Genomic DNA, 20075 nt, shown 5'->3' on the forward strand with positions numbered 1-20075 from the left:
ACCGCCCCATACGTGACAATTAGCTGCTAATTTTTACTTTTAGATATGGCCACACAATCAGTTTTGAATCTAAATATGTAAGCCGCCAACCCACGTTTCTTATTTTTCCACATCGTGTGAAAGAATGTCGCGAAAGACTTGGTCAAATTTGTTCTCTTGGGGGGCACCTGGGTGGCTCAGTTGGTTAAGCATCCGACTCTTGATTTCAACTCAGGTCATGATCTCAGGGTCATGGGATCGAGCCCTGCTTCGGGCTCCGCCTTGGGCATGGAACCTGCTTAAGATTCTCTCTCTTCCACTCCCTCTGCCCCACTGCCCCACACTCTTTAAAAAAAAAAAAAGTTCTCTTGGAATTCTCTTTTATCCTTATTAAAAATGGGGGTATCTTTCTGAAATGTTTGCCCTGGGAACAACTTTCTAGCTATGCCACTACCAGGGATCATATCAAGAGCTAAAAAAATTCTCTACAGGGTGAAAAGAGCTCAACATTCCAGGGCAGTATTGACTTAAAAATCATACTATCTTAGTGAGAAGAGATGCTTCCACTCTCTGAGTGACACTAAGCAAGTCACTTTATCTCTCTGGGTGGGTAGATTTCTCAATTCTATAAACCTAAGAATAATATATTTTCTTTCCAGTCCACCTGTCTTCCATATCCAAATCACTTTTATAGAAAAAAATTCCCTTTGTAGAGGCCGCTTTCGGGGGCAAACAGGCTTGAGCAATGGAATGTAGAAAAGGTCCATCAGGGGACCCACTTCAAAATACCCAGAGGCCCTAACTGACCAGTAGGCTCTGGACACCTCGGCACAGTTACCAAAAAAGGGAGAATTCAATACGTTGCCATACCTCTTCATCTTCCCCCTTTGAAAAACAGCCCCCACCCACTGCCTCGCTGCAGACAGCCTCTCCTTTGCTGTCCCGTCCACAGCTCCCTTCCAGTGTATTCCATAAACTTCTATCTCCTTTGTTCTGTCTTAGGTGAAGTCTTTCACCTCCTGTACCACTGGCTCCCACCTGATCTTCACCCTGCATTTAGGGGGCCCCCGGCCTATCAAGAGACACCCCATTTAGACACCACACCCCTTCCCCCACAAGAAACCCTGAATAATCACCTTTTTTTTTAGTAAAGATTTTTCATTTATTTATTTGATGGAGAGAGACAGACAGAGAGCACAAGCTGGGGGAGCAACAGAGGGAGAGGGAGAAGCAGGCTTCCCGCTGAGCAGGGAGCCCGATGTGGGGCTGGATCCCAGGACCCTGGGATCATGACCTGAGCCGAAGGCAGACGCTTAACGACTGAGCCACCCAGGCGCCCCTTGAACATTCACTTTTTAACATGGCTTCCCCCCTGCAAACAGGCAGTGGCCAGTAACAGACACCAGGTCTGGTTGAATAAACATGTATTGTAAAATATAGAAACATCACTCACTGCAGTGAATGCATCGGCACTGTTTCAGTTCATAAAACGGGCTTTTTTTTTTTTTTCTCACAAAAGAGAATATTTCCATTTCCACAGTTCAGTTAGATGATTTTAATCTTAGCTGTGACACGAAGGACAACTCTGCCATTTTATCTTCTTTGCGTGGGTCTGTGTTTTGGTTTCTACTCCATTAACAGTTTTCGTTCGCAGGAAAAGGGAACTCACATGGTGATTGCTGCTTGTGATTTCAGCCTTTATATTCTAAGAGATTTTAGATTTGCCATTGACTCACAACTATTTGATTCCTTTTTAGATATTGAAAATAAGGACTCTCCAGGGTATTTTGCTTGTAAAACAGTAGCCACAGGAATGCAATTCTCCTGTAAATCCCTCCCTCTTATGAGAAAAGGGGAGCTGTCATTCATTATTTACTTTAAAGGAGTCTGTGAATTCAAGTCATTTCCTATCCTGCTATCATTTACTCAAAGACCTTTTGCAATGGGTCTTACGTAAGAAGAAATGCTTTGGTGAGTTGAAAAGAAATCATTAAATTCAAGTTAGACCTGAATCTCAGCATCATCTGTGAATGGAGAAACAGGGGCTATAAACGCATCAGGTCTTTCAGATAGAAAGAGGGCTAATAAGTGAAAACGACCCTGGGTTGGGTCCCAGGCTACCCCTTTGGACTCACCACTTTCCACTGCCCTCTCCTTCACTGTCCTCCAGCCACAGTGACCTCTTTCCTGGTCCTTGAACTTGTCAAGCACATTCCTTTCTCAGGGTCTTTGCCTTTGCTCGTCCCTCTGCCTGAAACTCTCTTCCCATGCAGTCACAGGACTGCCTCATTTTCATCTTTCATGTCTCTGCTCAAATGTCACTTACTCAAGTAGGTCTCTCCTGGCCACCCTCACTAAAATAGCACACTGCCTCCACACCTTCTATTCCTTTACTTTGTATTATTTTTCTTAGTTGCAATTATACACTGGCATATGATACATTTAAAGTATGCTTGTCACTTCATCAGAATACATGCTCCAGTAGAGCAAGTAGAATGCGGGATGCGATTACATAGCAGCATCCTTGGGGGGCCCTGGCAGCCCAGCACCTGGTAGATGCTATGCGAATATTTGTTGAACGAATGAATGGGGCTTTGGGGGGGACGGTGGGCTTTGTTTCTCCTCATTCGCTGGATCTTGTCGCCAATCCGCAGGGAGCTGGGCGCCTCGTCCCACCCTCACCCTTTTCTTGCAGAGGTGATGGATTGGAGCCAGGCGCTCGGGATTGCACTTGCACAAAACGGCGCCTGTGAACGTTGCCCCAACCCTCGGCGCCACTTCCCCTCGGCCTAGAGGCCTGGACTGGGGAAGGAGAGGTCGGCTGCACGCGGAACGTGGAAGCGAAAGCAGAAGGGGAACGAACACCAGTGCACTGGAGGATAGCGTTGTGGTCCCAGGCTGCACGCAGGGGGCGCCTTCCCGGCCTGGCTGACTCATTCTCAGCCGCCTCCACGGCGGGCGGCGGCCGCACACACGCGCATCTCGGGAGGGCCGGGCCCAGCGCCGGCGCAAGGCTCCTGCGGGCTCTGGGGCCCAGGTAGTCAGCTCTGGCTCGACTTCCCCGCCCGTTCACTCCCAGGGGACGCCCCGGGACTCTGCACGCGCTGCCGCCGACTTCCCGGGAAGCCCAGGTCGGCTCCGGCCAGCCCGGCGGCGCGCGCGTGCCCCCCCCGAGCAGGGCGGTGCAGCGGCTCGGCGCACGCGCGCACGCGCAGTCCGGGGGCGCGCGGCCGGGTCCCGCCCCGGCCCCCGCCCCCGCTCCGCCCGCGGGTCCGCCTCAGTCGCCAGTGAACGGGCCGCCTGAGTGGAGGCCGAGTCCGACGCAAATAGGGCGTTCGAGCCAGTATCGGCCGAGGCGCTGAGAAGCCGGTGTGGCCCGGGAGAGGGTGGAGACGGCCCCTGTGACGCCGGGCTTCCCAGCTGCCCGAAGTGGGAGTGGTGTGGGCTGGAGGAAGGAGAGAGGAAGAGGAGCCCAAGGGGTAGCGGCGGCCGCGGCCAACGGCTTCCTTGAGCGCTGACAGGCTGGGCCGGCGCCCGGCGCGCTCCGGAGTTGGTGCCGCCGCCTCGGCCGCTCGGCCCTGGGCCCGGACTCGCGGCGCGCGTCGGGGCGGACAGCTGCTGCGGCCGCGCGGGGACAGGCCCGGGGCTCGCCGCCCAGGGATGTGAGTGGGAGCCGACCCCGCGCGGGAGGGCCCGGGAGGGCCCAGCCTGGCGGACGCCGGGACCCCTGCCCACGCCGGGGGCTCCGCGAATTGCGGCCCGCCGCAGCCCCTGCGGGCCGGGGGGCGCGTCCCCGCCGCGGGATCGGTGCAGCTGGTGCGTGCGATTGCTGCGTGGCTTCTGGGTGGGGGGCCGCGGCGGTCCACCGTCCACCTCCCACCTCCCACCCGCCTCCTGACCCCTGCTCTGCCCCTGCTAGTGGCTGTAAACTTCTCGGCGAGAAAACCTTCCTCTTGGAGGGGAAGCCGGCCACGGCGTGTTTGCTGTTGCTGTTTGCATCCCTGTGTGCCTCGTATCCGCCTTCCCTCTCCCCTTACAGATCTTTAAAATGTTGTAGACGTCGGGACAGCCTAGGGAAGAGCATCTATTTCCCCTGGATTTCTGCGGTAATAACGGCTGCTTCTTTTTTTTTTTTTTTTAGGTTTCAGAAGCAGGCGAGGGAACAAGATGTGAACTGTTGCGCTTCTGAAGAAAAAGGCCCTTCCTCCCCTTCCCGCGAAGGTGGGTTTGCGATCCTGGCTGCTGGGCGGTGCAGCGGCGGGGAAGGCGAGTGTGGCGAGCCGCGAGTGCGTGCGTAGGAAGGCTGGGAGCGTGTGTAGACAGGCAGGGCTCCTTGCGGGTTACTCCTAAGAAAATGGCAGTGCTGAACTTAGAATGTTGGTCCCGGAGGGCGATTCGGGGCTGTTTACTGTTGCTCTCTGGGATCCTTTAAGAGGCATTCGCTGCTTCTTTCTCCTCTGATCATACAAGTCACAGGGCTCTGCAGAAGACGCGTTGCCAGTTACCCTTTCTCCTCGAGCAGCCAGAGATTGTTAATCTTTCAAGGAGGAACGTTTTCAAGTAATAAGAGATACCGAGAGAACACGTTAGCTGTTCTTGCCGGGGTTACCTATTGAGAAAACACGTTAGCTGTTCTTGCTGGGGTTTCTGCTGCCACACTGAAGGCTTCCTGGGTGGTTTTATCTGCCTGAGTTTGCTGTGTCGGTTGAATTTACCCAGTTTGCTTTCCGGTGGTGGTTAATCAGTCAGGAGAAACTCCTTTTCTCTGAATGAAAGGACAGAAGCGGCTGAATATGTCATAGAGGGGAGGAGAAATGTGGAGAAGGAAACTGGAAGTGGGAATAAGAGAGATGACAGTTGCTTTTGGTTTCTTAATAGGTTTGTACAAGGGAGTCGTTGGGCTCCTGCAAATATCCTATGCAACACCCAGAAGATTTTAAGATGAATAATCAACTTTTGACTTCTCTTTCCCCGCCCGCTTCGCCTTTTATCACGAGTGTGAAAATCACTAGCTTGCACGTGCGACGTATCTGAGTGTAGCATAACCGTAAACTAGATGTGGCCAACACTTGCCTTAATAGTACAGGAAAGCTACAGTACTTGCTGACTACATAAGAATGTGAAGCTTGTTTTTGTTTGGCCTGAATGTCCTGTGTTTGGAGTTCATAGCATGTTAAAATTAAAATTAAAACAAACAGGACAGTTTGTTTCATATACTGGGTTTTCCTAGCGACAGAGACGGGTGTCTCAGCTATGGGAAGGGAACATGGTATCTTTTCGCTACTTCCTGGCTGTTGCTGAAAGGTGGGATGCTCTTGAGGCAGAATAGGGAAGTGCATTGGCTCTGGAGTCAGATCTGGGTTTGAATCCTGGTGTTCCTGCCGCTTAATAGTTGTATTATTTAAAATGTCTTTGAGCCTCACTTTTCTTAAAAGGTCGTTGTGAAGATTCAGTAAGATTATGCAGGGGAAGTGGTGCGTTGCTTGGCTGCTGTTGAAGTCTTGGCTGCTATCATGGGCTGGGCAGGCAAAGGAGTTTTAGAGAAGGGCAGAATCACTCTGCATAAGGTGGTCTGCCAGAGACCAGTGTTTCTTCCTCTTTAGCGGAAGGAGAAAAAGCACTTACAGGTCTTGAACTGATCAACGAGGTCTTGGAGCCTTTTTATGGAAAGGTTCCACTTTTATCTCTCCTTGACACCCCTCCCCCCCACCATTGTGCTGCCTCCACCAACTGTTGTGCTGCCCTCTTGTGGTTAACTGTGCTAAGAACTTTCTTCTGCTCCTCCCCTCTTACGTTTTTTTCCCTCTTTTTAGGCCCCTTGCCTTTGCTCCCAGTTTCCCAAACTGTGTGCTGAGGTGCCCCAGAGCAGCAGTGAACTCAGGCTTGAACTATTAGTTTGAGGTAGTTCACGGTTTCAACGTTAAATTGACACATTCCTTTCTGCAATGCCCTGTCTTTGCAAAGCTGTTTTTTTTAGAGATTGCTCTGATAAAAAGCAACTACCGTATGAGAATCAATGTGATACAGGAAATCAGAGTGTGATGTTGTCCGGTTTGATTCCAAGAAGTTGTACAAGGCCAGACAAGCACTAAGTTGTAAGGATATTAAATGGTTTGAATTCACCTACTGAAGTATTTCTTTTGGCCTAGGAGTGCTGTGAAAATACTACAAAAACTAAGAACTCCCTGAATGGAGAAATTTTGGGGACCTTTGCCTTAGCTTTTGGTTGACTTTTCTGATATACACAAAAATTTTTTTAAATGGAAAAACTGCATTTTTTAATGTTGGTCACTAACTGATTCCTGTCCCCACCAAAAGTATTGATACAATTATTGATACAAAGCTAGTACCAGCTGATCATGGCTTAGTATATTTCCTCTCCTATTTAATATCTTTATAACATCTGCCCAGTTCTTTCATTTTAAAACGAATTCTATTGCTTATTTGTTATTCTAGTCACTTCCTGGTTTTTCCAGTCCTGCTTTTCTAGTATGTTTGAATGTCTCCTAAACTCACCATGCCCTAAATGAGAAGTCATCATTTTTATACCCCTTTGGAATTTCCTTCTGTCCTGCTCTTACAGGCTTTAAATTAAGTATCATCTGGGATGCCTGGGTGGCTCAGTCGGCTAAGCATCTGCCTTTGGCTCATGAGCCCAGGGCCCTGGGATCGAGCCCCACATCAGGCTCCCTGCTCAGCGGGGAGCCTGCTTCTCCCTCTCCTTCTGCCTGCCGCTCCCCCTGCTTGTGCTTGCGCGCGCGCGCGCGCTCTCTCTCTCTCTCTCTCTCTCTCAAATAAGTAAATAAAATCTTAAATAATAAATTAGGTATCCTCATTAAACTACCTCTTTCATTCACCTCTTGTAGTACCCATTCAACGTGTCCTGTCTGTGCTTCTGTCCCTCACAGCTCTGCTTACCTACTTTACCACCAGGACTTACTTCCTCAGCCTAGAATATTGAAAGTCTAATCAGCCTCTCAGAATCCGGCGTCTCTTTCTTCTGTTTATCCACAATAGAAATGTCACTGATACTCCTTATTGTGGCATTTCTTTGTCCCCACATCTTCAGTGGCTTTGCACACTCTACTTGGTAAATTTAACTTCCTCTTCTTGGCTCTCAGGATACTTGGTCATTATTCCTGCCCTATTTATTCAGTCTTTAGGCTAAGGACCCTCAAGGAGCATTCTCTGCTGTAGTTTTTCAAGCCGCTTTCCATATTTTCTAATAGTAGTTATGTTTATTTCAGCTTTTAACTTCCATTTATGTTTCCCATCCTTTTTCCACCAAGCCCAGTTCTGTATCTGTAACACTCACTATTCCATAATGAAGTAGAGCCTCAGTCTCATCCAAAAAAACGAGGATGACTGTAGTACTTTTCCCATAGGGTTGTAGTGAGAATGAAGTAAACTAATACATGAAAAGTCTTCAAGACCAGTGCCTGGCACATTAGGCACACCTTAAGTCTTAGCTTTTTTTATTGTAATTATTAATTATTATTTATTATCGCTATTATTATTACTACTATTACTATGACTATACTCCCAGTTAAAATTATATTTTATATAATTTTATACTACCTCATTTCTGAAACTGTTTCTCACTAAATATTACCTTTTCCTTTCTATATTTTTATTCTTTTAAGTCACAGAGGATCTTCACATAGTTTATTTATATATCCTGATTTGGTTGTTTGATAATTATTTCTTTAGTGTTAACCTTATCTTTTCTAGTTGATTGTATTTGCTGTGAGGAACATATACAGAGAGTGCTGAATATAGGAGGAGCATTCCGTAAATGTTATGTATTAGACAGGAACTTTAGTCAGTCACCAAACAAATATTTATTAATACCTACAATGTAGAAGGTACTTTGCTATGTTCAAAGAGATGCAGAAAGATATAAAATAGGTTCCTTTCATTGAGAACTTAAAATGTAATTGGGAAGATAAGATAAATAATAAAAGTTATAGATATTTGAGACCATTTCTTTTTTTTTTAAAGATTTTATTTATTTATTCATGAGAGACAGAGAGAGAGAGAGAGAGGCAGAGGGAGAAGCAGGCTCCCAAGGATCAGGGAGCCCGATGCGGGACTCGATCCCAGGACCCTGGGATCATGACCTGAGCCGAAGGCAGATGCTTAACCATCTGAGCCACCCACGCGCCCTATTTGAGACCATTTAGAGTTGATGTGAGCAGGGAAGGCACCAGAGGAGCGGTAAAATCAAAACGAGGCACGATTTGATTTTGCATAAGAGGAAGACCTTGTACACGTAGTAAACAAGCAAATTATGCACGACATTTTCACAGAACTGTACATAAAACAATTTGAAATGAAGGTTTGTATGGCAGGGTAGTAAGAAATCAGGTTGATAATATGGATTGGAATTAGATTATGGATGCCTTTAAGTGCTAACATGAGAACAATGTACTTTGCTCCATAGGTAAAAGAGAAGCTTTAAAAGTTTGGTTTGAGAAAGAGCATCCTAAAGGAAGTATTTTAGGAAAAACAGTGGCACCAGCGCTGCGTAGGATATGATTTGGAAAGAGAAATGTTAGAGCTAGGACAATAATCTAGACCTAGTATTTGGATTTAGTGAAAATAGGGCTGGAGAGATGTCACGTAAGACTTCATTATAGACTGGATAGGAAAGGAGCATGTGGTGGGGGTAATCAAAGATGACTTTGAAGTTTCCATCCTCAATGACATAAGAAATTGAAAAGTATTGGAATGCCAGGACATCTGAGAATGTCTGGGCTAGTCCATGGATTTTGTGCATTAGGAATCTGAGGCCCAGAGAGATTTAAAAATGTGTCCAAAGTTACTCAGCTAGTTAGTGACAAAGGAAGAACTAGACTTTTTTAAATGGCGGTACTGATAGAGATAGAAATGAAAGTATTAATAGCTGTTTGAAGAGATACAAACAGCTGGACTTACATTTTGGATATGTTGAGTTTGAGGTGGCAGTGGGATAGTCAAGTGAAAACAGATACATAGACAGTAGATGAGTAGAACGTGGTAGAGAAATTTAAGGCTGGAGTTGTGGTGGTCAGAAAGAAGAGCAGGGGACCTGAAATTGAGCCTTGGGGATTGCTCATAATTACAGGGTGAAAGAAGAGGAACTAGCAAGAGACGTAACAGGAGTGGTTGGCCTGAGAGGCAAGTGGGTGGGTAAGTTAAGAGGGTGGGGATGATTAACATGTTGATCATTGTTGATCACTGCTAAGAAATGAGAACAGTTAGAACTGAAAAAAGCCCTTAAAAATGTTCCTAACATGAAATCTAGAAAACTAGAAGAAGAAAATTGCTTATATTTTTCCCATGCAGAAATAACCACTGTTAATATTTTGTTCTCTCTAGTATAGTAGATGAGCTTTGGATTTGGCAGTTGGGTGAATAATGGAGACTTCTGTCCAAAGCTCTCATCACTGGTACTAAAGATGAGAATTTTAGGCATAACAAAGACAGGAATGTATTTTTTTTTTAATTTTATTTATTTATTTGAGAGAATGAGAGAGAGAGCATGAGAGGGGGTTGGGTCAGAGGGAGAAGCTGACTCCCTGCCGAGCAGGGAGCCCGATGTGGGACTCGATCCCGGGACTCCAGGATCATGACCTGAGCTGAAGGCAGTCGCTCAACCAACTGAGCCACCCAGGCGCCCAGGAATGTATTTTTGACAGTGTTTTTCATTCATCTGTGTCCTTTCATATCACACTATATAGGTACTGCTATACCTTGTGGGAATTAGCCTTACACTTATATTATTTGAATGAGTACACATTCAGTGGTTCTTATTAGACCTTTAGTGGTCTAGCAGGTTGGACAAGTGATCTCTGCATGCGTTTGTACTGGTAAAATCTGAATAAAATGATAAGGTATTTCTAAAAGGAAAGAGAAATCCTTGGTAGATAACTTACAGAAGTGAAGGTAGCATGGTAAAAGTGTTCAGATTAGCACTGGAAAGAGCAAAAGGAAGCGTTACCTGTTATTAAAGTCTGTACAGTATAGTTATCAGAGGTGGACTAGGTTGGGATAGTCCATGGGCTGTTTGTTTTGCTTAAATGCTTATTTTGATTTCCCAAGGACATACTTTGACCTGCTTTTTTGCTATCAGTCCTTGGGATTAGGGTATTCATTATTGCTTACTAAATGACTTTAATAAATTCTGATTATGAAATAAAATACCACTAGGTTATATTTTGTAATTTGAAAGTCAGTGTGATGTGAAGAAGTGCACTGTTTTGGAAATCCGGGGGGAATAGGGACTAACTGCTGTCATAATGAGTTTGAGCAACTCATGTGATCATTGAGCCTTTTTTCCTCCTCATTTGGAAAATGAGGGAATGGAATAAATCTTTTTTTAAAAAACTTTGTTTACTTTAGAGACGTGGAGTCATATGGTAAAATGTGAATAAACTTAAGTAATGGCTTACTATGGTTTATACTAAAAACCAGCCTCTTGTACCTCCCCCAGTTCTGATGCCTGTTGTCCAGTAAAGCACTTCCAGATTTCCTGAGTGTCTCCTGGTGCTTACCTCCATGTTTCTAAATGACGTAATCCACCGGCAGTAACACCCCTCCTCATCCCGTATCCCTGCCTATACTGTGCCCTTTTCCCAACTTGAGAGAGAGAGAAAAGAAGGGGGAAGAGGAGAGGGAGAGGGAAAAACAGGCTCCCCGCTGAGCAGGGAGTCCCACGCTGGGCTCCATCCCAGGACCCTGAGATCATGACTTGAGCCAACGGCAGATGCTTAACTGACTGAGCCACCCAGGCACCCTTGCCCTTTTCCCCTTTAAAATTAATGAATTGGTCAGTGTCGCATCTAAGGCTTCTCCCTCTACTTGTGTAGAGAAACCCATCTCCTCTTGGCTTCGTGGACTCTGCTGTTGTATTTCTCTCTCTTTTTCTTGCATTCTCATTTTTTCCCTCTACTGGCTCATTTACATCAGTATGTATTCTGGGTGCTATTGCTGTCTGCTATTGCAAAACTTAGTGATATAAAACAACTATTTTATTAGGCTCACAGATATTATGGGTCAGTAATTCAGATAGGGTACACCAAGAATGCCCTGTTTTTATTCCACAGAGTCTAGAACCTCAGTTGGGAAGACTTGTCGGCTGGGGGTAACTTGAAGGTGGGGGACTAGAATCATTTGGAAGTGTCTTCACTTACATGATTGGTAGTTGATGCAGGCTGTTGACTGAGATCTCAGCTGGGCTGTTAACTGGAGTGTACATGGGGCCTGGACTTCTGTACAACATGGGAGCCTCATTGTAGTTGGATTTCTTACATGGTGAGTTGGGATTTAAAAATGAGTGTTCAGTGAACATGGGTGAGGTGGGGATTGGACTCCACCTGTTAACTGGTCACATGTGAAAGAAAACATGTGGGATGGGAGATACTGTTTTGGCCATCTCTGGACAATACTATTGCCATAGTTTGCCTTTTTTTGCCACACTTCACATGCCTCTCACATGCAAAATACACTAACCCCCTCCTCAGAGACGTCTCATTTACATCCCATCAAGACATCAGAATCTAGTATCTCATCATCTAAGTCAAGTCCAGATGCTGTTGAGGCTCCTTGAGTATGGTTTCTTGAGAATTATTACTCTTTAATGAAGACCTGTGAAGAGACAAGGACTAGGCCCCCATGTGATTAACATACAGGATTGGAAAGGCACATGTTAATTGCAGTAGAATTCCTGTTCAAAAAGAGGGACAAGGGAGGCATGTGGTAGTTACTACAGCAATTCTGAAACCCCGCAGCTCACATGTTGGCGGTTCCTTGACTGGGGCTCAGTCCTCCTGCCTATAAGTTGTTCCTAGTGGGCCGTGACTGCTGCTTTTGGTTGTTGATTTCACCTTCTGAATCATTCTTTTTTTCCCAAAAGAGCTGATCCTTCTTTGCAGCTGAGTAACCATCTGAGCTTACTTCCTGCCTATAGTCATTCAGGGTCCAAAAGCCTCATTTTAGGTAGTTACTGTCCCTTTCATTCTAAGCCGATGTAGCTCTTTTAAAAAAGTTTGTGGACTTCCTGTGTATCAGTTCATAATCTACTCCTTCAGACAAAAGCCATACCTACAAATCTCTTAGAGGAGCCTTTTCTTACCTTAGGCTCCCTGTGAGGCTACTGTGGAACAGCACCCTTAAGATCCTTAGGTAATTTTTTTGTCTGAAAGGCTCAATGAAGTACTAATTTAGATCTTTCTGAGGTTTTAACAGTGGATCTTACAGTCCCACTCTAGATTTAATCTTTGCCCTGAAGCTCTTTCTTACTTTAAGAACACTTTGCTGGCGGAGAAGGGTATTCTGAGCCCTTTACATTTACTTGAAATTGCATTCAAAAAGTGAATGGCTCATTCTTTAGTTCGTCTCTCTACTCTCTCAACTAGAAAGGCAACTGGAAGAAGCCACCTGCTTCTTCAGCATTGTACGTAGAATCTCCTTAACTCATTAGGTATACATTACATTTCCCATGTTACCGTAGGTGATAGTTTTGCCAGACTTTTTGCTCTTACATAACAAGGCTCTCCTTTTATTCAGCTTTCCAATAGCATTTTCCTTCCTTGCCTTTAAACCTTTAAACTTGCTGATAATGTTGGTTTGGGGACCAGACTGAGAATCACTGATTTGAAACAGGTTGGCGCAGGAGCAGCCCTTTTGTCTGTGATGTTGCTGTTCACAGCTTTGCTGGATAGGCCTCGTACAGCCTTGTGAACGGGGTCGCTGGGTGCTGCAGTCGGACAGTAGCTCTCAGCCTTGCCTCTCTTAGGTAGTTATGCTGTGCTCTTCTTTACTGGTGTACCATGTTTGATTTGTCCCTGATACCTTTGGGGTTTTTCTGAGAAATGGAGCAGTGGTGCAGCATCAACTTATTAAAATACATTTTAAGCCTTTAAAAAACCAAACAAATAGGGGTTGGCAAAGTTTTTTATTAAGGACCAGATAGTAAATATTTTAGGCTTTGTGGGCAAGATTATCTCTGCAGCAACTACTCAACTCTACCTTTGTGGTACACGAGCAACCATAGACAGTACATAAATGAATGGACTTCTAAAGATTTATTTACAAAAGCTGTCAACTGGCAAATCTGACCTGTGGGCTGAAGTTTGCCAGTTCCCATTTTATGCCACTACTTGACTCCACAGTATCTTCAAGCTGCTGCCCCATTGTCCATTCTCTTTAAAACTGTTTGAAAGAGTTGTCTGTATTTTCTCTTCTTTTTATTCACTCAAAAATTTATCTTTTTTCTAAAAAAAAGATTTAATTTATTTACTTAGAGTATGTGAGAGAGGGGTGGGGCAAAGGGAGAGGGAGAGAGAAAATCTCAAGCCGACTCCATACTGAGCACGGAGCCTATGCGAGGTTCAGTCTCATGACCCTGAGACCATGACCTGAGCCAAAACCAAGAGTTGGGTGCTCAACTGACTGAGCCACCCAGGTGCCCCTGGGCACATAATATTCTGAAATAAAATGCTGAGGATATAATGAAAGCCATGATGTAGCTACCATTTTTAATATCTTCATAGTATTTTTATTGGCTAAGTACACAGTATGTTATCAGATCGCTTTAATGTTATTTGAATTTTTTTCATTATTATAAAGTGTTTCATAGAATTCGTAAATATGCATCCCATTACTTTTATCTTTTTTAAGAGGAGAGATTCTTAGATATTCTTGTTTCTTTCATATCCTTGCCAACACTGGGTGTTGCCAGTCTTCTTAATCTTTGCCAGCCAGATAGGGCAAAAACAAACATTTTTATTTACCTTTCTCTGATTATTAATGATGTTGACCATGTTTTCATTTTATGGAATACTTGTTTTATTTGTGAAATAACTGTTTCTGTTCTTTGTCTATTTTTTTACTGATTGATCATTTTAAAACCTAATTATATTAAAAGTTCATAGTGTATTTTTTTCTCAGCTTTTAAAAAACTTTTGGTTACGATGTTTATAATTTTATGTGAGTTTTCAGTCTTTATTTTCTGTATTGTTATCTGCTTAGATGTTAGGTTTGGAAATGATGTACATATACAAAAGATTTTTTGGGATGGAAATAATTAAAGTGGATGGATTTAAAACACACCAAAGAAATTTACTGAAAATATCCAACATCAAATGTTTAAGGGGGCGAGTAAGAAGAACAAGAGCTAACGGCAATGATTTTTAGAGTATTTACAAATATTACAAATATTTGAAAATGTTTTAAGTCATTTTTGAAGAGAAGTATAACAGAAAAGTGAAATAAATGCATATATTCATTGCAGAGATTGTTTTCAGTACCAGTTAAATGTACTTTGAAGTAATGTTTAGATTTTGTTACGTTTACTTTTAGTTATTTTCTTTTTTTAATTTTCAAGCATATGTTTCCTTCAGGTCAGTTTTTATAAATATTCCATATGTGCTCAAAAATATATATTTGGTGGAAGGTTGTAATATATTGTCATTTTTCTAGGCACACAAAAGGATTGTGTGCCTTTAATTAGTTTATGGGGCTCTTAGGTATGGGAGCTACCTACTACTCCTTTTTTGATAAATGGGTTTCAAATATTTTCTCTCTGTCCCTATCTTTTGTTTTTATTTATGGTTCCTTTTGTCTAGAGAGATTGAAAATTTAATGTAATAGATCTTTTTCTTTATTCTACATTTAGAAAACTTGAATGACTTCACTGTCATTAACGTATAAAAAGGCCAGTTATGTAAGATAGTAGGGAGAAATGGAGACCACAGGGAACCGGAGATCCATGTTCTGCCTAAGGCATTGACATTCAAGTGGTTATAAAAAAACTATTTATTTATTTATAAGATTTTATTTGTTTGTCAGAGAGAGAGCGCGAGCATGCATGCACAAGCAGGGGGAGCAGCAGGCGGAGGGAGAAGCTGACTCCCTGCTGAGGAGGGAGCCGATGTGTGGGGCTCGATCCCAGGACCCTGGGATCATGACCTGAGTCGAAGGCAGACGCTTAACGACTGAGCCACCCAGGCGCCCCTAAAAAACACTTTATTAGTCAAAGTAAATATGGACTCATACAGCCAATTTGTGTGACTTTTGTTATTACGAGTTTTGGGTTTCTCATTTTGTATAACAGAATTTTTTGTTCTGGGTAAAAGTCCTGTCAAAGATTCTTCCAGTATTTTTACATTTTATTTTGGAAATATTTTATTTTGTCATAGATAATCTATTTTTTTAGTATAAAGTATAAGTTTAACATGTTTTCTCTGGTTGTGCTGTCAGTTATGCTAGTGCCTTTTGTAAACAAATATCTTTTTTTACTGTATTGAAATGTCATCGTTATTGCCTTAAGTTCCCATATATACTGGGATTTATTTCTGAATGCTGTTTTGGCCCACTGATCTACGTGTATACCAGTACTGTTTTGGTTACAGTTTTTTTATAGTAAGTTTTAATATATGATGGGGTAAATTTCTACGATATTTTTCTGACAAATGTATATATGACAAATACGACAAAGAAAAAATAGGAAAAAGCCAGACAGTTCCTAAAGAAATATACATGGACAACAAGTATACCTACTTATCTTTACCAATAATGAGAATCCAATTAAAAATAAGAATTAATTTCTTTCCGGGGCGCCTGGGTGGCTCAGTTGTTAAGCGTCTGCCTTCGGCTCATGTCATAATCCCAGGATCCTGGGATCAAGCACCACATCGGGCTCCCTGCTCCGCGGGAGGCCTGCTTCTCCCTCTCCCACTCCCCCTGCTGGTGTTCCTGCTCTCGCAGTGTCTCTCTGTCAAATAAATAAATAAAATCTTAAAAAAAAAAAAAAAGAATTTCTTTCCTTCTTTCCCAGTATAATATTTCTAGTGGCTGGTTTGAATTAAAAGCTATGCAAAAAACCCCCAAAAAACAAAAAAAAAAAACCCATCCGTAATGGTGAGAACTTTTTAATGCCTATCAAATTCACATAGAATTTAACAGGATCTGCATTTTTAAAAAATACCTGTGTTGCATTTAATCTTGTGATTAGGCGACACACATATCCCTATCTAATCAGTGAGATTCTTGTGTTATCCCATACCCTTCATTAGTCCTTTTGTACTATTAAAGTTTTTATACAGCTTTTAAAGCATATTTTAGATAAGGAAAGCGTCTGCGTATGCTCAAGTAAAGAAAGATCAGCAAATAACCAACTGCTTTTTGTGTACCATCTTTTGGTTTAATATATCAAACTCACAGAGGACCTTTTTCTTTAGCAAACATTTCTAGGTTTTGGATAATTAAAGTATGTGATACCTCCCCTCCCACAAAGTACTTTGGTTTTAAAGCATTCAGAACCGCTGCCTTTTCAAAATGTAGCTGATGGTTTCATACTAAATGTACTTAATGTAATAGTCTCTACCATTTCTGACCTTATAACATTTTTTGTCTAATATATTCAAACAAAATGTACAGCATAATGGATTGGATGGTGTGAATATGAGATAAAAACACTTAAAAAGTTACCTTTTTAAAAAAAATTTTTTTCCCTAAATTAGTTTTCCTGTATTCTAGATAACTTTCTTTCTTTTTTTTTTTTTTTAAAGATTTTATTTATTTTTCAACAGAGAGCGAGCGAGAGAGGGAACACAAGCAGGGGGAGTGGGAGAGGGAGAAGCAGGCTTCCTTCCCGCTGAGTAGGGAGCCCGATGTGGGACTCGATCCCAGGACCCCGGGATCATGACCTGAGCTGAAGGCAGATGCTTAACGACTGAGCCACCCAGGCGCCCTAGATAACTTTATTTCTAGACTCCATTTTTCTTATGCCATGTTAGGAGGACATTCTATTTTTGACAAAAGAAGAATGTTCACTCTTTAAAGAACATACAAAAGTCAATCAGTTTACATGTAATTAATGTTATTAAAATTAGTGTAACTCAGTTTTCAAGCAGAAATTGAGGAAGAACAAGTTCTGGACCAAGTAGTCAACAGAGCATAGACCACATCTTTTCTCCTTTTGTTCTCTTTAATAATAGCGTTATTGTATGGCATGGCTGTAGTTGATGCTGTGAGTGATCCACCCTTCTACCCTGGGAGCTTCAGTATGCTTGAGTAAACTTCTCACTGTTAGTATTTGCATCTCTAACCTGCTGACTCTTCTTGGAAAGTTAGGAAGAAGCCATGCTTGCAGGGCTTGTGGCTGACCAGAAGCGCTGTCAAATTAACGCTCCTGGGTGCAGCCTCAGCCACTGACTCTCAGGGCCTGGTATTGTTGTAAATACTACACTTGCTCCCTTGGGTGGAATAATTCTGAGACATGTTTTATACTGTTGCCTAGAGCTTTTCTGAGGGATTAAGCCCACTGTGGTAGCTGGTTTAAGAGTGCAGTTTTATTGGCTGCCTTCCCTTCCCTATACCACTTCTCTCTTTCTCTGCCATTGTTACCTGAACTTCAAAACTAATCTACTTTCTTTTGAATCCTGTATCAGGTTTTGCTTCTAGGAATATTTAAACTAAGACAGCATGACTTTGGGGGTAGTGTGACCAAACTTCAATGAGAAGTTTCACTTTTCAGCAGTTTTATTTTTCAGCATACATGAATTGCAATACTTTTTTCACCCTCACTGCCTATATGATTGGGAGGGGAAAAAAAGGAAAAGGAAAAAAGAAAAGGAAAAAACAAAAGAAAACCTCTAGCATTGTCTAATACGGTATGAGGAGAAGGGAAAGTGCTTATCTTTAGGTGAGGTTATTTCAGTTTATTGCATTTAATCCTCACAAAAATCCTATGAAGTAGTGGCCATTATTATTATTATTTAAGAGATAAAAACTGAGCTCAGACAGATTAAACTGATTTCCGAGAAACATCACAGGGGCCAGGATTCAAACCCAGTCCGTTTCAAACTTGGATCCTAACCCGAAGGCTATATTCTTCCTTTTTTTTTTTTCTTTTCATTTTAGTATTTGAAAAAAAAATTTTTGAAATATTCTTAACATATGGGAAATTAAGAAAATAAAATAAATTATTAACCTGTATCTGCCATCCAGTTTTAACAATATTTGGCTACTTTTTGCTTTAGATCTTGTTTTTTTAAAGAAGAAAACATTGTAGATACAGTTGAAGCTCATCTACATATTCCTAACTCCTGTGTCTCCCCCACTTACCTCACTCGAGGTAGCTATTAGCATGACGTTAGTATCATTTCATGCGTATTTTAAACTTTGACTGCATATATGTATCAGTGAATGATATGATAGTAGTACATCATGGGTTTAAACCTTAAATAAATTGTATCTTGCTACAACTTGCTTTTTAAACCTCACTTATCTTTATGATACTCATTTATCCATGTTTTGAGATATAGGTCTACTTCATAAAATTGATTTATAATTATGAATTATTATGAACAATTATGATTTATTATGATGAATAATTATGAATAATATATGAAGAGTCTACAATTTATATACCATTTTTTCCTACTGATGAACATTTAGGTTGTTTTATTATCTTATAAAGTTTTCATTTTAATTTCAGTATAGTTAACATACAGGGTTATATTAATTTCAGGTTTATAATATAGTGACTCAGCAATTCCATACATTTCTCAGTGCTCATCACAAGTGCCCTCCTTCATCCCCATCTCCTGCTTCCCCACCCCCCACCCACCTCCCTTCTGGTAACCGCCAGTTTGTTCTCTAGAGTTAAGAGTCTGTTTCTTGCTTTGTCTCTTGCTCTTTTCCCCAGAAACACAGAATGCTTCACGAATTTGTGTGCCATTCTTGCACAGGGGCCATACGAATCTTCTCTGTATTGTTCTCATTTAGTATATGTGCTGTCGAAGTGACGCACTATTTGTTTTTTTATTATTACAAAATAATGCTACTGTGAACATTATGCAGTAGTACATTCATTTCTCTAGGGTTATAACTAGAAATGGAATTTCTGGTTTGTAGGATAGTTATATCTTCAGATTAATTAGATGCGCCTAATTGCTCTCTAAAATTATTTGTTTGAAGGGTTCTACATCTTCTCTTCCACAGGTGGTATCTTTAGACTGCTTGATTTTGGCAACCTGATGGGTATGATTCGGTATCTTAGTTTGCATTTACTTAACTACAAGTGAGATCTACCATCTTCTTTGTTTATTGATCTCTTCATATCTTTTGCTCCTTTTCTCATTGGGGTTTCTTTTGCTTATTGATTTATATTTGTAGTTACCTTCTTTTAGTTTGGCTTATACTCACAAGGATCAGTACCATTTGGCACCCGTCAGCTTGATAAAAATGTCCTAAAGTTAAATGGTTAACTTTTCTGTATGGTTTTGTTATGTGTCTCTTCTAAGCACTGTATACCTTGATTTAAAAAAGGAAATCTAGTCTGGGGTACCAGGGTGGCTCAGTTGGTTAAGCATCTGACTTCCGCTAAGGTCTGATCTCAGGGTACTCACTCAGCCGGGAGTCTGCTTGTCCCTCTGCCCCTCTTCCTGCTTGTATACACACTCTTTCTCTCTCCTCTCTCAAATAAATAAATAAAATCTTAATAAAAAAAAAAAAGAAATCCAGTCTGATGTTCTTTGACTTCTAGAAGGTGGGTTTCATTGGCTTATTATTTACATTTATTGTATTTGTTCACATTTGGACTTAAAAATTTTTTACTATCTTTTCCTTGCTTTTAATTTCTTTTTCTGCCTTTTTTTAGATTATAAATCTTTTCTTTCAATTGTTAACTTAAAAATTTTTGACATATATACTTAAATATTCACTTTTATAAAAAAAACCAGTTATTTAGTATACTCTTACTAAATAGGCAAGGAGGAATCAAATGCCCTCTGTCATCTTAGTCTCATCTAAAGTTTCAGTTTTACATATTTCTTTTTAAGTTTTCCATTTTTAAAAATCTGTCAGTACCTAATACCACTTTACTGTATTTAGAGATCAGAATCTTTAAACAGAAATTTTTGAAGTAAATGTTACAAACAACCTTTGCTTCTAAATACATGTGAGATGAATTGTAAAATACAAAATGAAATCCGGGACTTCATTTCCTGAAGTTTTCTGATTGAGTAACTTGAAAACACTCATTAAGAAATGCTAGATGAAATATAACAAACATCCTTTAAAAAAGCTTTTTTCTTAGAATTTTGAAC

The 20075-nt window shown here is 41.7% G+C and overlaps 1 protein-coding gene and 1 non-coding gene across 6 annotated transcripts in view; one reads left to right on the forward strand and one right to left on the reverse strand.

Moving 5' to 3' along the window:
• The first annotated feature begins 3272 nt into the window (after positions 1 to 3272).
• Positions 3273 to 20075, forward strand: part of JAK2 (Janus kinase 2) — a 147010-nt gene continuing 130207 nt past the window's right edge. For 2 of the 5 annotated variants that reach the window (XM_027614590.1, XM_027614588.1), the window contains exons 1-2: positions 3273 to 3795; positions 4121 to 4200. The gene's annotated coding sequence lies outside the window, so the exon portion shown is untranslated. The remainder of the gene's footprint in view (positions 3796 to 4120; positions 4201 to 20075) is intronic. The other 3 variants (XM_027614591.1, XM_027614589.1, XM_027614592.1) reach the window with 2 other exon arrangements.
• Positions 18672 to 18778, reverse strand: LOC113935170. The gene has a single exon (XR_003523928.1). It is a non-coding gene; the product is annotated as a U6 spliceosomal RNA (small nuclear RNA).

This window comes from Zalophus californianus, chromosome 13, assembly GCF_009762305.2.
Source record: "Zalophus californianus isolate mZalCal1 chromosome 13, mZalCal1.pri.v2, whole genome shotgun sequence".
Classification (NCBI taxonomy): domain Eukaryota; kingdom Metazoa; phylum Chordata; class Mammalia; order Carnivora; family Otariidae; genus Zalophus; species Zalophus californianus.